We start from the raw sequence: 13,540 nt of genomic DNA, 5'->3' as shown, positions 1-13,540 counted from the left end.
TGGATCAGGTCCCTTTCGAATAAACAAAATATACAAATAAGGAGAAGGTCTACCTCATATAACTTTTTTTGTCAAAAGAAATCACATTATCAGGAGTCGTGGTAAGTACAAAATCATTATGGATGTGATGAAGGCATTTCTACCTCTTCCACAGAGAAAACTAGCAAATAAACAATTTGGCCCCAAGAAAAATTCCTGCCATGTGTGACGTAGCTTGTCACCTCACTTGTGAAGATAATGCTGTTTGAGGGTAAATTGTGCACTGAAACAATCCCTGTCAAAATACTGTCCTTCCTACCTCCCGTGTTTGGATTTTTTTTTTTTAAATTCACACCATTTTGGCAACAATGCCTCTAAAGAGCAGTACTGTAAGACTGAGGGGCTGTACGTTTAGAATGAGAAGAGGGAGGAATAGGTGCCTAGGGAAGAGGGACTCTAACTTAGCTTTGTCATCAAAACCAGAGCTATGAAAAACCAGCCTAAAGGCTGGATTTGTAAAGAGTATTTAGGTACTTGAAGATGTAGTTAGATGCCTAGTGCGATCTCAAAGGTATTTAGCATAATGATTTTAGTGGCTGTTTCCAAAAATGAAGAGCATACTTCAACCTCTAACTGCCTAGATACCTTTCAAATTAGACCCCAAGACTGTGAATACTGGCTCACAAAACAAGCAGTACTTGTTCCCAAGTCAGATTGTCACTGAGCCTTCCACACATTTATACTAAGTCTGGAATCTACCGTCCCTTGAGATGGCTTGTAGACCTTGGATGGAACAAGCAGACACATGATTTTTACATTGGCTAAAGTCAAATTAATATAAAACATATTTATCTGTTGTCTCTTATCTGGATGGTCTTAAATTCTCCTCCAAATCAGGAAAGAGTCAGCAAAAAATTGGCATGCCCTCTTTCAGATAAATTTTGACTTGTTTAACTGAATTGGCTTGTAAAATACACCATATGATTAGGCTAATACAATATTGGGTGTAAATATGAGACAGCAAACATGCTTTCCTTATGTTAACTCTGAAGCTAGTGACTTGTATCTGTCCTAGCTGATCCTTTACACATGGGAAAGGCATAAACCTACAAGTGGCTACAGAGATATTTAGACCATTTTAATCATAAGCAAATCTCAGGGAACTGCATGTGCACAATAGAAAATATTCTGAAAGGACAGGCTTTATATTTTTTGGATTAAGTTTGTATTCTTATTTTCCCAAATGTATGCATGCACCTCTGAAGGACAAAACTTACTGCTGTTCACCTGAGACTGAGTTATAATCAGTTCACGTATATGACTTAATGGAAGATTGCTCTGTTTATTATGTGGTTTCTTGAAGTTGTCATTATCCACCAATGGGAATTATTCATGCTTATGAATAAGGAAACAGATGTCTTTTTTTTTTTTTTTCATCATTGAACCTGCATTCACTTCCAATTGTTTAGTAACTGCAGTCTGAGAGCATCTATTCACCTTCCTATTTTCAAGTAGTTAATGAGAAGACAAATTTGGAGAAGTTAAATGAAATCAACAAGGAAAATTTAGGTTGGGTATCAGGAAAAACGATTGACCAGAAGAATTAAGGGAAGACCTCCTAGAGGAAGCCATAAGGGGTATTAATCTACAGTTATGCATAATTCAATTGAAAAAATTAGCTATCAGCAAGTCTGGGAAGGAACAAGGTGAGAACCTAGGCAGGCTACCAGGTTCACAGCAAGGCACTACAGTTGTCTTGAAATATACTTCTGCCCACAGAGCCTCAGGATTAGCAAGCACACCCATTAAAAGACAATTAAAGAATGTGGTAGGGCAGTAATGTTGATACTCATAATTTATATAAAAGATTATATAATTCACTTGCCCATGAAGTCAGTAAAATTCATAGTTTAAGCCCATATTTTCTAGAATACCTTAGTCACCAGCAGGCTTCCTCTGGGTGGGAAAATCTTTTTTTGAAGTACAAATGAAAAATGCAATATTCATGACCGTGGAGAGGGAGACAAAAGAAATCTGTTGTCTAGTGGTTTGCAAGATGGCAGGTAGCATTTCTTGAATGACAGCATTGCCTCCACTGCTGGTGTGGCACATCTTCAGTGCAATGCCCTGGTGATAGTCTGATGATTCTTGTAGCCTCCTCAAGGATGAGGGGAAAAACAGGGAATCCAGCTCTCCTGTTTTCTGGATGAGTGCACCACTTGCGAGCTGGAATTTAGAACAGAAAAATTGCCTCCTCTTCAGACTGTAAAAAGTGGTTGTAGTAGGACTTTCTAAGGTTTTCAGTCTGGGAAGTCTTAACAGCAACTGTGGCCTGATGTGGTTTAAAATGAAACAGGGAAGCACCCAAAGACAACTGTATTTCTACAGCTTGGCAAAACTCCAGAGAGTGCTTTCATTTTGTTACTTTTGCTTAAGTAGCTCTCTTTTTTTAGGATTCTTAGACTCAGTGCACATAGCCCAAACCACAGCAATATCCCACTCTTCAGTTTGTCTAAGATATTTTGTGACAGCCTATTCCAAAACTTGCCTCTATTACTACACGAGCTTTGGGAGAAAAATATAGGTAGGTTCAAAGACTTATTGGACACTTACTGCTCTATGGCTAAGTTTTATTTAGATTCTGCATATCCTGAATTTATCATATCTTGTATACAGCCCGAGGAAACACTTAATTGGTTCTGTCATTAAAAGAGTTGGTGCCAAGTCCAAAAGACCTCAAAGATTGAATCATTTTCTACCTTTAGGATTCAGAAAGAAAAAAAGAAAAAAAAAAGAGTAAAACAGTATATTCGGCCTTTTAGCATACTTCTTTATATCTTTATAACCCTTAAAGTCCTCATGAATTTGAAGGTTTATAATTTATTTTAACTTAATGTGACATAACCTAAAGCAATGTAAGTAGTGAAAGGCAGAAAAGGCAACAAATTCAACTGCAGGTTTCAAATCTAGATACATCTGTTAATTCCTAAGATCCAGAAACAAAGAAAAGAAACAGAAGTTTCCATTCCATGTTCTGAAATGCAAGTCTCCTGTTAGCCTACTAAAGCAAAATCTTCAAAAGCAGTTCTTGAATAGAATCCCATCTATGTGACTGATAAAATTTCAGCAGCCTGAAAGGTCCAGAGAAGATCTTGGCAACTATGTGACATTACATGTAATATTACTGAGTGTGAAGTGGAAGTGAAAATTGACTCAATTATTCCAAAATAATTTATTTTTTCACATTACTGTACTCCAATATGCTTCATACCTCTCTTCTAAGAAATTATTATTCCATCAAGCACTTAAAATTTTATGATTGTATTATAGTTCAAAAGTTTTTAATGCATTTTAGAAATGCTGGTTTGAAGTAAAATTAATGTGATTTTGCTTCCTTTTATATACATATAATTCTGCTAGAACTATTAACAGCTGGGTTTTAGCCATTACTTAGACTGCATCAATCCCATTATGTGTATTACCATCCTCTCAGAACTTACTGCTAGGAGTACAGCAAACCATAGTTTCTTTTACTCGGCTTTTGTACTTGATCCTTGAGTCCTTTATCATTGGGTATAATGACGTTTCCTACCTAGTATATGAATTTCCAGTAGCTAGGTAAACAACTGAAATGTTCTAACTGCCTCCCTAGCAGTTCTGGATAGGACCATCTTGGGAGCAGATTTTATTTTTTCCTTTGGTGGAAAGGAGTATGGGGGAATTTGAACAACATGACTATGAATACATCTGAAGTGGTGAAGTATTCATACTTCACCACTTCACTATACTTAACCACCACAGTGGTAGTGGTGATTCATGTAAACCTTCAAAGTAGAATGCAGAATTACACAAATGCCAACTAAAGTAATTTTCAGTCTGTAGCCTTTAAAGAGCTGCTCAAAACCAGGAGCTCCTTTTTAAACAACACTTTTTGGTGGTGTTATATCACACCAGTGACATTTATTCAAAAATTCCTGAGCATATATATAATCATTAAAACTTTGTAATATTTTGGTTATATAAACCTATTGCAAAAATATAGTGACTATGAAAGAATACAATGGTCCTGATGACAAAGGTGAGATCTACCATGTTATCAAAGAATTATTTCCACTTCTACATAGTGAAAATGAAAAAGTGAGTAGCTTTAGTACTAATAATGCATAGAAAGAAACTTGATAACATATCTCTAAACAGTGACAGACTGCCATACAAAACTATCTGATGGTGCCTAAACATAAGGGATAAACCTCACTTTAAGTTAGATACACTTGATATAGACACTTGATCCACTTATAGATACACTTCATGTAGACATCTTACATACCCAAGCGTGGGGGGTGGGTATGAAGGTTGGATTCTAGATGTGTCTTCTGCATGGGCAAGCATACAGGCAGAAATAACAGTATTTCCTATACACTGTATTGGAGTATTGCCTTTATAAAAGCTACTTGTACAGTGCAAAATGTTAGAACATTTGGGGTTTTGATAAGCAAGCCTTATAAGCAGGAGATAGAAACAATTTCCACAATTGAATATATCAGAATTTTCTTCCAAACACACATCCAGTTGTAGCTTATTTTCCTGTAGTGTGAGCATTTTTCCTAATTAAGGTTATCATCTCTGTCAGGCTGACCTGTATCTACACCAATTAACTTATTCAAATTGACTATAGATTATGGCCTAGAAGGAATAGTAGGACACTCAAGTTACATTTTCTTTCATATGACTTTTACACATGCCTTTGTCCTTTGTTTTGGTGTCTAAAAGGTCTCACTGAATGGCAAACTCCACTCACTTCATTGAGACGAGTTCCAGACTACAATGCCTGGTCTGTGTCAGAGCACATTAGACAATATGGGCACTATTGCAAAACCAATACTCATAGTAATAACAGTTCCAATTTTATAATGCTTTCCCTATGTAGGGTGAAATTATGCTGATGGCTATACAGAGGCCTTTTTAACCTTAGTAGAACTGACTTAGGTAAGAAAAACAGTGTTTATTGAGACTTAAAATACTGGTGTAAAGAAAGAAATAGCTTTTTCACACTGAATAACTTACCGAGGTAAGTCTTTCAATCCACTAATATTCATTTCATTAGAGGCTATGTATTAACAACATTACATGATAAAAAATAATCATTGGCCTGAGCAGTGAGAATAATTTCATATTCTTCAATGGTGGACTATACATGGAGATTCTTCATTTTCTTCAGATCTTACCTCCAGAAATTTTGTTTCCTCCTAAGCCACATTGTCAAAGAAGGTACTTACTGATAGCCTCATCGCTGCAAACACTCCTTTATAGTGAAGAGCTGCCATGTAACTATGATGGCATTCTCTAACATCGAATTAGCAACATAATAATGGTTGACTTACACCTTCTAGAATACATACCTTCTTTCATACAGCACTTGCACTTTCAAATTTCCTCATCTGTGAGAACTGGCGCAGGCAGATCGCAAGAACAACCAGAGGCCACAAATGCAATTGCAAAGAGCAAATTTATTTTAGTTACCTTGCTACTGAGGCATCTCTGAAACAGCACCTAAGCTCCCGGGGAGAGGTGACACAAGCGGAGACGCAGGCACTGCAGAATTCAGCCCTGGTAGAAGATAAATGATCCTGCTAATTTTGGCCTGTATATATTCACACAGTAGCAGTTTACCACACCGCTTTGGTCTTTACCTGCAGGCTTCTCAAGGATGTAGGATAAGGTGCCTTTACAATTCTTTTCACAGGCTTGTTATCTAAACACAGAGGTTCTACTTGTGATTTATGTGTTTTTCTACACCCCAGCTACAGTCATTTGAGCATATTTACATTTATCCTCCTCACCATTCTTGTGGTATTCCCATACACTGTCTTTCTTAACCTTTCCAAAACTACTTCAATTTCATGCCTACTATTTGATATTACTAAGAGCTTTGTGTAGGCTGTGATACTGTAAGCATCGTGGCTTATAGAGTTCATGTTTTGAACAATGAATGCCAGAGTTCAGACTAATTCTGGTGAAGTAGTTCTGGTGAACATAGAAGAAGTTTTGTGCATTTGTTCTCCTTTGCAACAGGTCAAGAGAAAACAACCGTAGAACCTAAATTGCCAGTATTCTAACACGGTTTTTGAGGCCTTTTTACCTTCCTAAAATCATTACGTGCATTTTAAAACTCTCCAGGGAAGAGGAAATCAAGAGATGGAATTTGAAATGGGAATGATTGAACAGTGGCATGGCTGCAATTATTTGTAACAAAGCATGTAAACTATACGGATAGGGCAAAGAAAGGGGATGTGACAGCCTGTATAGACTTCACTATAACTCTGTCATACATAGCATGGGTGCACACAAAAGTAAGGAGCAAAAAAAGCTAGTAGATGATAATATGCAATATTAGCCCTCACCCTCATCTCAGATATATAACCTTAGAGAATATGGGTTGCATGAAACAAATAGTGTCTTGTTAGGATCTTCCAATTTATATTTAGATATCTGTAATAATTAAAAAAAAAAAATCCAGTAGAACTTCATGTGCTCACAGTTAAATTTTTGGCTTTATACAAGTTTTATCACTGACCTTTAGCAAAGTTGAGATTTCTCACAGAAAATTTTAAGGGAGAAGTGATAGCTTACTAATTATGGGCGAACGTGGAACAATGGAAAGGATCAAGTCTGGGTACGTGGCTCACATATTATGGCTGTCTATGGAATTGTCCTTTACCTAAAGAATTCACATTTCAAAAATATATATACTATAGGTCAAACGAGACTTTATGCAGAAACTACTGGCAGCACCTTCCTTTGAAGTTCAAAGTCAGCCAGGTTCAAGACAAATCATGCCTGAAAAAATATTATTTCTCAATATGAAAAGATTTCTACTTATTACACTGAAAAAAAAATAATGGCAATAGATAAAGCCCTTTACACATAAGAATCTGGCAAGTGGAGATGGCCTTGCAGGTGGGAGCCTAGGTAGAATACATTTTATACTCCTTGAAAGACCGTGAAAGTACAGGGAGAGGCATATACTGAATGTAGGCAGGTAGATTGCTGCTTTTTAGTCATAAAATCTGTGAACCTGTAAAAGCCATGCTTGCTTAGACACATATGTTCAAGTCAATATTAATTTCAAGTCTTGTAAAATACACTTTCAAAATACATGTGCCCTTCACTGTGTAATCACAGACTCATGCCTGGACTTTGTGCTCATGAAACTTGTCTGGTGCTGTATCCACATGGAGCAAATGATGAATGAAGAATACTCCAAGCAGGAATAAACTGCTGGACTTGTCTCCTAGAAGTTAATTTCTAGTTCAACTGAAATCAATACCAGCTACATAAGTTTTGTTGGTTTCCTTGGGGTTTTTTGTTTTGTTTTGTTTGGTTGGGTTTTTTTGTGTGTTTGTTGTTGTTGTATTATTTGGTTGGGGTTTTTTGTTTTGTTTTGTTTGTTTGTTGGTTTGTTTTCCACAAATAGAATGAATCCTCAGACACAATGGGTTTAAGTTAACTTGCCTGCCCCTGCTCTAGATAACACGAAGGCTGTGACACTGCAGTACACTGCACCAAGTGATTCAGTAGTCAGGATCATTTGTAAAAATCGGCAATTACAACATGTTGCAACTTTTTCAAAAATCAGACTTTTCAGGTAGTATTGTGCCTTGCAACTGAAGTATTATTCAATTATGTTCAGAAACACTGAAACTAAAATTATTTATGATTGGTCTTATAGTATAGTTCTATACAAAGACCAGATTGTGTGTAGGCAAAATGATCAAATTATCTCTCTGATGCTTCTCTGAGGTAAGAGACAGGAGATATTAACTTACCCTAAGTGAGTTCCAGTTTTCTGAATGATTCTGTAGAAAGTGCATAATTATTTCCAAGTGAACTGGACAGAAAAATTCTGATAAAATAAAGCTGTGTCAAAGTTACAGTTCATGACCTTTGAAATATTTTTGAGGAGGAACATTTTGGCCTTGGTATAATGATGTTGTGTCCAGGGAAGCGTTCTCTGCTAAAACCATAAACATATATATATATATATATACACACACACTGGAAACAACTGCTACCTAGTTTTTTTGTCTGATCTACAGCTCACAAACCTGTGTGGTGTTTTATCAGGCTAAATGTGCTTGTTTTGTCTATCAGACAAGATAGGTAACCCTGTCTATCAAAAATTAGCAAATCAGGGGCTATTTGATTTTTTTTCCTTACTTTCTATTTCCTTTTATTTTCACTTTGATATTAAGCAAATATATTTTGAGAACGGGCAGAAATGGATGGGCAGTTTGAAGACACACACAACTGTATTTCTTAAAATAATAAGGGAAATATTAGCCAACCAGGTCATTTCAATTCATACAAAACATTCTTAAAAGTGATGTAACCTTGCAAACTCACCTTCATAATTTTAAATAACTTCTTCCATCTCTGGAACAGTCGTTGAAAGTGGAAAACACGCATTAGACCAATCAATTTATCTCACATTAAAGACAAAAGATATTGGGTTCATGTAATTCCAGAAAAATGCAGTATGAGGACTCCATACACTGCAGGCATTTAATGCTTTAACAATGTTTACAGAAGTATTCTTAGGGAACACAGATTTTTCTTTATTTTGAAGGAATAAAAATATGAAATGCAGTACAGGAAACTGCTTAATAGGAGAATCCATATTAGAAATATGACTGCAGATGTCATTGTTTGTTGTTGATGACTTAATAACTACCTTTGGAAGAGTCAAAAGTGGAGTTTTACAGAAGAAAAATCATCAGGTTTTGTTTAGGGATTTTTATATGCACAGTGTCCAGGATATATACATCTATACTGAAATGAGAACTGCTTTTTAATTGCTTTTAACATCAAGGCTAATAACCATATATTAACTTTTTTCAGTAGTTTTTGATTCTGGAAGGTGTTTCTTTTCTGGAGTGTGCCCTCCTATATAAACAAAGTAAACTCTATTGAAGCCTTATCCTTGGTATCTCTATCTGAGGTTAACCTTAGTGAGGAACACCTATATATTAATGTTGAACTTTGAGCAGGATTGACTGACGCTATGAATAATTCCAAAGTATGCATTCTAAATTAGTACACCCCCCCACCCCATTTTAAGTATTGAAGAAAGTAGACTGCAGCTTCAACCATATCAGTTCAATCTAACAAAATAAAATCTCACTGTTGCTAGAAGTCATAGTAGTTTTTTGGTTGTTGGTAGTGTGTGCTGGTGGTTTTTTTTTTGTTTGGTTGGTTTTTGTTTTTCCCCATTGCTTTGACTGGAATCCAAATTAAGTCAAAGCTGGGAACTTTAAAGACCCTTAGCTCCCTTGGACAATTTTTCTGTAATACCTTTTTTTCCTCTGAGTCATCAGTCTGGGAAAATAAGATCACCATAAATATTTCTGTTAGCTTTTTTATTTGTAGAGTCAATCACCTAGGCTGGAATCAATCACTTTAACTCTTACTGGTTAATTAATTAATTCATGTCATTAATTTTGGTCACCACTACAGAGTAGTTTAGCTCTTTCAAAACTGTGATTCTCCACCAAATGACAACAAGCTTGTGTGAACTTTATGATTAATCTGTGAATAATATTATTGACTGACATCCAAATCTGCAGCTAGAAGTGATATACCTGCCTACATGTAGGCAAATTTGGACTACTGATTCACTCCAAGTCTTTTTTTTATACTCATTTGTGCTTTGTTTAAACACATGAATTAAAGATTTTTTTTTTTTTAATATATTTATATCTAGAAACAGGCACGTTCAGTTAAAACTGGAATTAGTGTTTCTCATCAGGAGTTCTACTTGAACATAACATAGTCGAACAGTTATAGCAAAAGAGCAGACACCTGAACCCATGGATGCAATGAACCCTATTAGTCCCACTGATGCTGGGAGCAAAAAATAATCCAATTTCTGATTTAAAGTTATTCTCATTGATGACACTCCATTGTTTTTCTTGATGACCTACAATAATGATAAAAATTAATGCATTAGTCACATGCAATCAAGTTGGCTCCCAGGACATAATGCAGATTGATTAGGAACATCCTTCTTTTCAAAATTTCCTCTTCTTTTCACTGTACAGCAAGTGACGTCCATTGATTGGGAAAGAAAAAATGAATTGAATTGCAGATGGGAAATTATATATAACAAGACACCTCAAAAATGTGGGGGTTTGGTGTGGTTTTTTTTTTTAAGAATAAATTTCTCTGAAGTTTGAGTTTACAGACAGGGTGTGTATGAATAAGAATTCAGTGAAAATATAGCTGTTCTTTGAAGCATTAGAATCAAATGTGACATGATTTCTTTTTTTTTTTTTTTTGTAATCCTATCTGTATGATACACTTTTGCAGTCTTATGACTTTTATGAAATCATACTGCTACTGCTTCTTCATTCTTATCCTCTACATCTCACAGTCTGGAACTGCTCCTGTTTAGATGTGTCTGTGTGGTTATATTAAGTTTGAAGAGAATATATCAGGAAACTGACTATTTTAGCTCAAATGAAGGAAAATTGCAAATTAAATCAGTTTATACAAATTGGATGCAAATTATTTAGTACTTCTAGATATAGTGGCTTACAGATATGTGTAAAATTAAAACATTCCCATAAACAGACATGGAGAGTAGCAAACAATATTGCTGATGTTTCCATCAACTATCATGTAAAAAGTTTCTCAAATATGGCCTTTTTTGCTTACGTATTCTGTTTTCAAGTTAAAGAGTACTCAAAGCTCCATTATGAATTTAAAATTAGCATGCACATTAGAAATTAAAATGTTTCAATGATGTGTGTTACATCCTCTAGATGCTGAAAGAGGAATAATACATTGTGCCAGGAATAGCTGGTGCCAGGTAAGACTATTAGAAAATTTCACTGGGCTTCAAAAAAGTCTGGAATGTGACATATTGTCAAGTGAGCTCTTAGAAGAAAAAGCCAGCAGTTAATTCTATAGTAATGTTTACTTTTTATTGATACATTAGATTAAAAATATTAGTGTTAATTTTCCTATCCCCTTAATAATAGCTCAGATTAAGTAAGAAAGAACTCCACTTATTTAGGGAAATATATTTAAAAACTGAGATATAACTTGATATTGTTTCAAATGTACTAATATTAAACCTGATTATCCTGATATACTTGCTTAATGGTCATCATAGTATCTATAGTAACATAAGGGTTCTTGAGATACATTGCAGCATTGAATGTAGCACTGAATGCAACATCAGTAAAGATAACACGTATCATTTTACTTGTATTATATATCTAGATTACAGGCTAGCTAACTAGGTTGTAAAATAGTTGACCGTTTTTAAAGACCAAAGTTCCAGTCTAATACATAAATGCAAAATATTTTTTTCTCTAAAAAGATTTTTTTTCTTCCCAAAGCTGTGGTCAGATCAACAATGAAATAGTTCTGGAGGCTTAAATACAGTTACTAGCGCTTTCTTCAACATCAAAAATACCTTCAACAAGAAGGTTTCCTCCAATTTATATTGGGAGTTTTGAAAACATCCTGCTTTCTTGCATATGTTTTTTTTTTTTTCTTTTAAATGACATTTTGGTTTATATAATTTCAAGTTACACACTTACTAAAATTATTATAAAAATAACAGGCACCAAATCAAATCCATTGTTTCTTGGGTAGTCACATACGGTAGCTCTTTGCAACACTAGAAACATAATTTTATTCTAACTACTGACTTTTGGTTGAATTCCAATGACATCAAAACAAATTCAGTAGTCCCAGAGTTCCTTTCCTGTAGTATATTTACTGATTATTTAATAACAATTAAATGTTGTAAACAAAGGGTCTAAAAGAAAAAGAGGCCAATATGCAAAATTTGTGTATGTGTTTTAAATTAACTGCACCGAGAAAGGAGTACAGCTAATACAAAATAACATCAGAGCATTTTGAGAGAAAACGCACTCTGAAATATAATAAAAAGCTTTAGGAAAAATTTTCTGTAATTTGTATTATTTTAAAAAAAGACAGCTCAGAAACTCTGGGCCTTCTTATTGATAAGTAGGCCACAATATTAACTGTGATGGTCACATAATCATATCCTTGGAGTGTCATAAGTTCTCACTATACTCTTTCTCCTGGAAATATTTTGCACGAAGGAAGAGAGACACTTCCAGAAGGGACAATAAAGATGATTAATTTGGCAGACAAACTACTGAGTGGTAGGTTTCAATAGCTTTGTGTGACTCGAAAATTGCATTGTTGATTTAGATCAGTAACTATCTGCTTAGCACATTTCCTTTACCAAGAAAGGATAACAGTTAATACACCACAAACAGAATCAATATTAAAGTATGGTTTAACATACAGAAAGTCATACAAATTGTCACTGCTTGAAGCAGTGACCACCACCACCAACCACAACTGCATTATATGTTTAATTTCTCTCCTCAACCAAATGATAAATGAATTCAGGGCAGTGTGTTAAGATATCCAGAATTTTAAAAAGCAAATATTTTAAAATGAAATATAGCATGAAACAGAAAAAAACAAATATGATTATACTATTCTGTGGAGAAAACAAACAGATCTTCATTTTCAGAGTTAGCTACCAATTGGTTTTTGTACCACATTATACCCTTCTGACACTTAGGATATTATTCAGGTGTGGTCAGGTAGATCTCCTGAAATGAAATTACAAGAACAAATACAAAGCAGAGAAACTCATATTTGTCTTTTCTTTTTCCTGAGAAGGTTTTTTTCACATATATCGGTGACTGTCATGGCAGCCATTGGTGCCTTGATTAAGTGTCTCAAAAGCTACACTATTCATTGCTTTGTAATGTTATCATTGTATTCAGAAGATGAATTGCTATACTGTAAATCACTGTCACTGGTTCTCAGAGATGAGCATAGGACAAGTGAGTTGTATTGACCCAGTGTATGTGAGACATTCTCCTGCTTTGCTGTTTTTTGTTGTATCCTGGCACAGCAATGAAAAGGACTGCTTCTTCATCCTGCTAGACAGTAATCAACTCACATTTTCTTGAATTAATAGAATTGTAATAAATACATAGACCTACCTTTGTTATTCCCCACTATCATCCTCTATTAGTTTTCACGAAACATTTTTTTCATAAAATGAAAAGGCAAAACAGGTGTTAGATTATTTATGTTTGACAAATTCATACCATTTAAATAATTAAAACTAATTTGTGTCGAGAGCTACAGTTGCATTTTTATTAGAGAAACAAGTACAAATAGGCATCACTACAGAGCTGTTTATTCAATAATGAGATTAAATGAAATGGATTTCATAATCTCAATTCTTTCTGATTAATGTGGCAATTGAAATTCTAACTTCTGTGCCCTAACAATGTGGAAACAGCTGCTCACCCACTATAATTCTATGAATTTTTTTATTTAAAGCTGCACATTTTAAATTATCCCTAAAAAAAATCGTAAAATACCAAATGCTTTCAGTTTAAACAATATTTGCATTATAAACCTGAAATTATACTACTTTTTAAATTAATCATGAAAGTTTCATTTACAAACAGCAGTATGTATGCTTATATGTAAT

Source organism: Caloenas nicobarica, chromosome 5, assembly GCF_036013445.1.
Source record: "Caloenas nicobarica isolate bCalNic1 chromosome 5, bCalNic1.hap1, whole genome shotgun sequence".
In the NCBI taxonomy this organism is placed as follows: domain Eukaryota; kingdom Metazoa; phylum Chordata; class Aves; order Columbiformes; family Columbidae; genus Caloenas; species Caloenas nicobarica.
The sequence above is the reverse complement of the archived record's forward strand: the minus strand, read 5'-3'. Positions refer to the sequence as shown.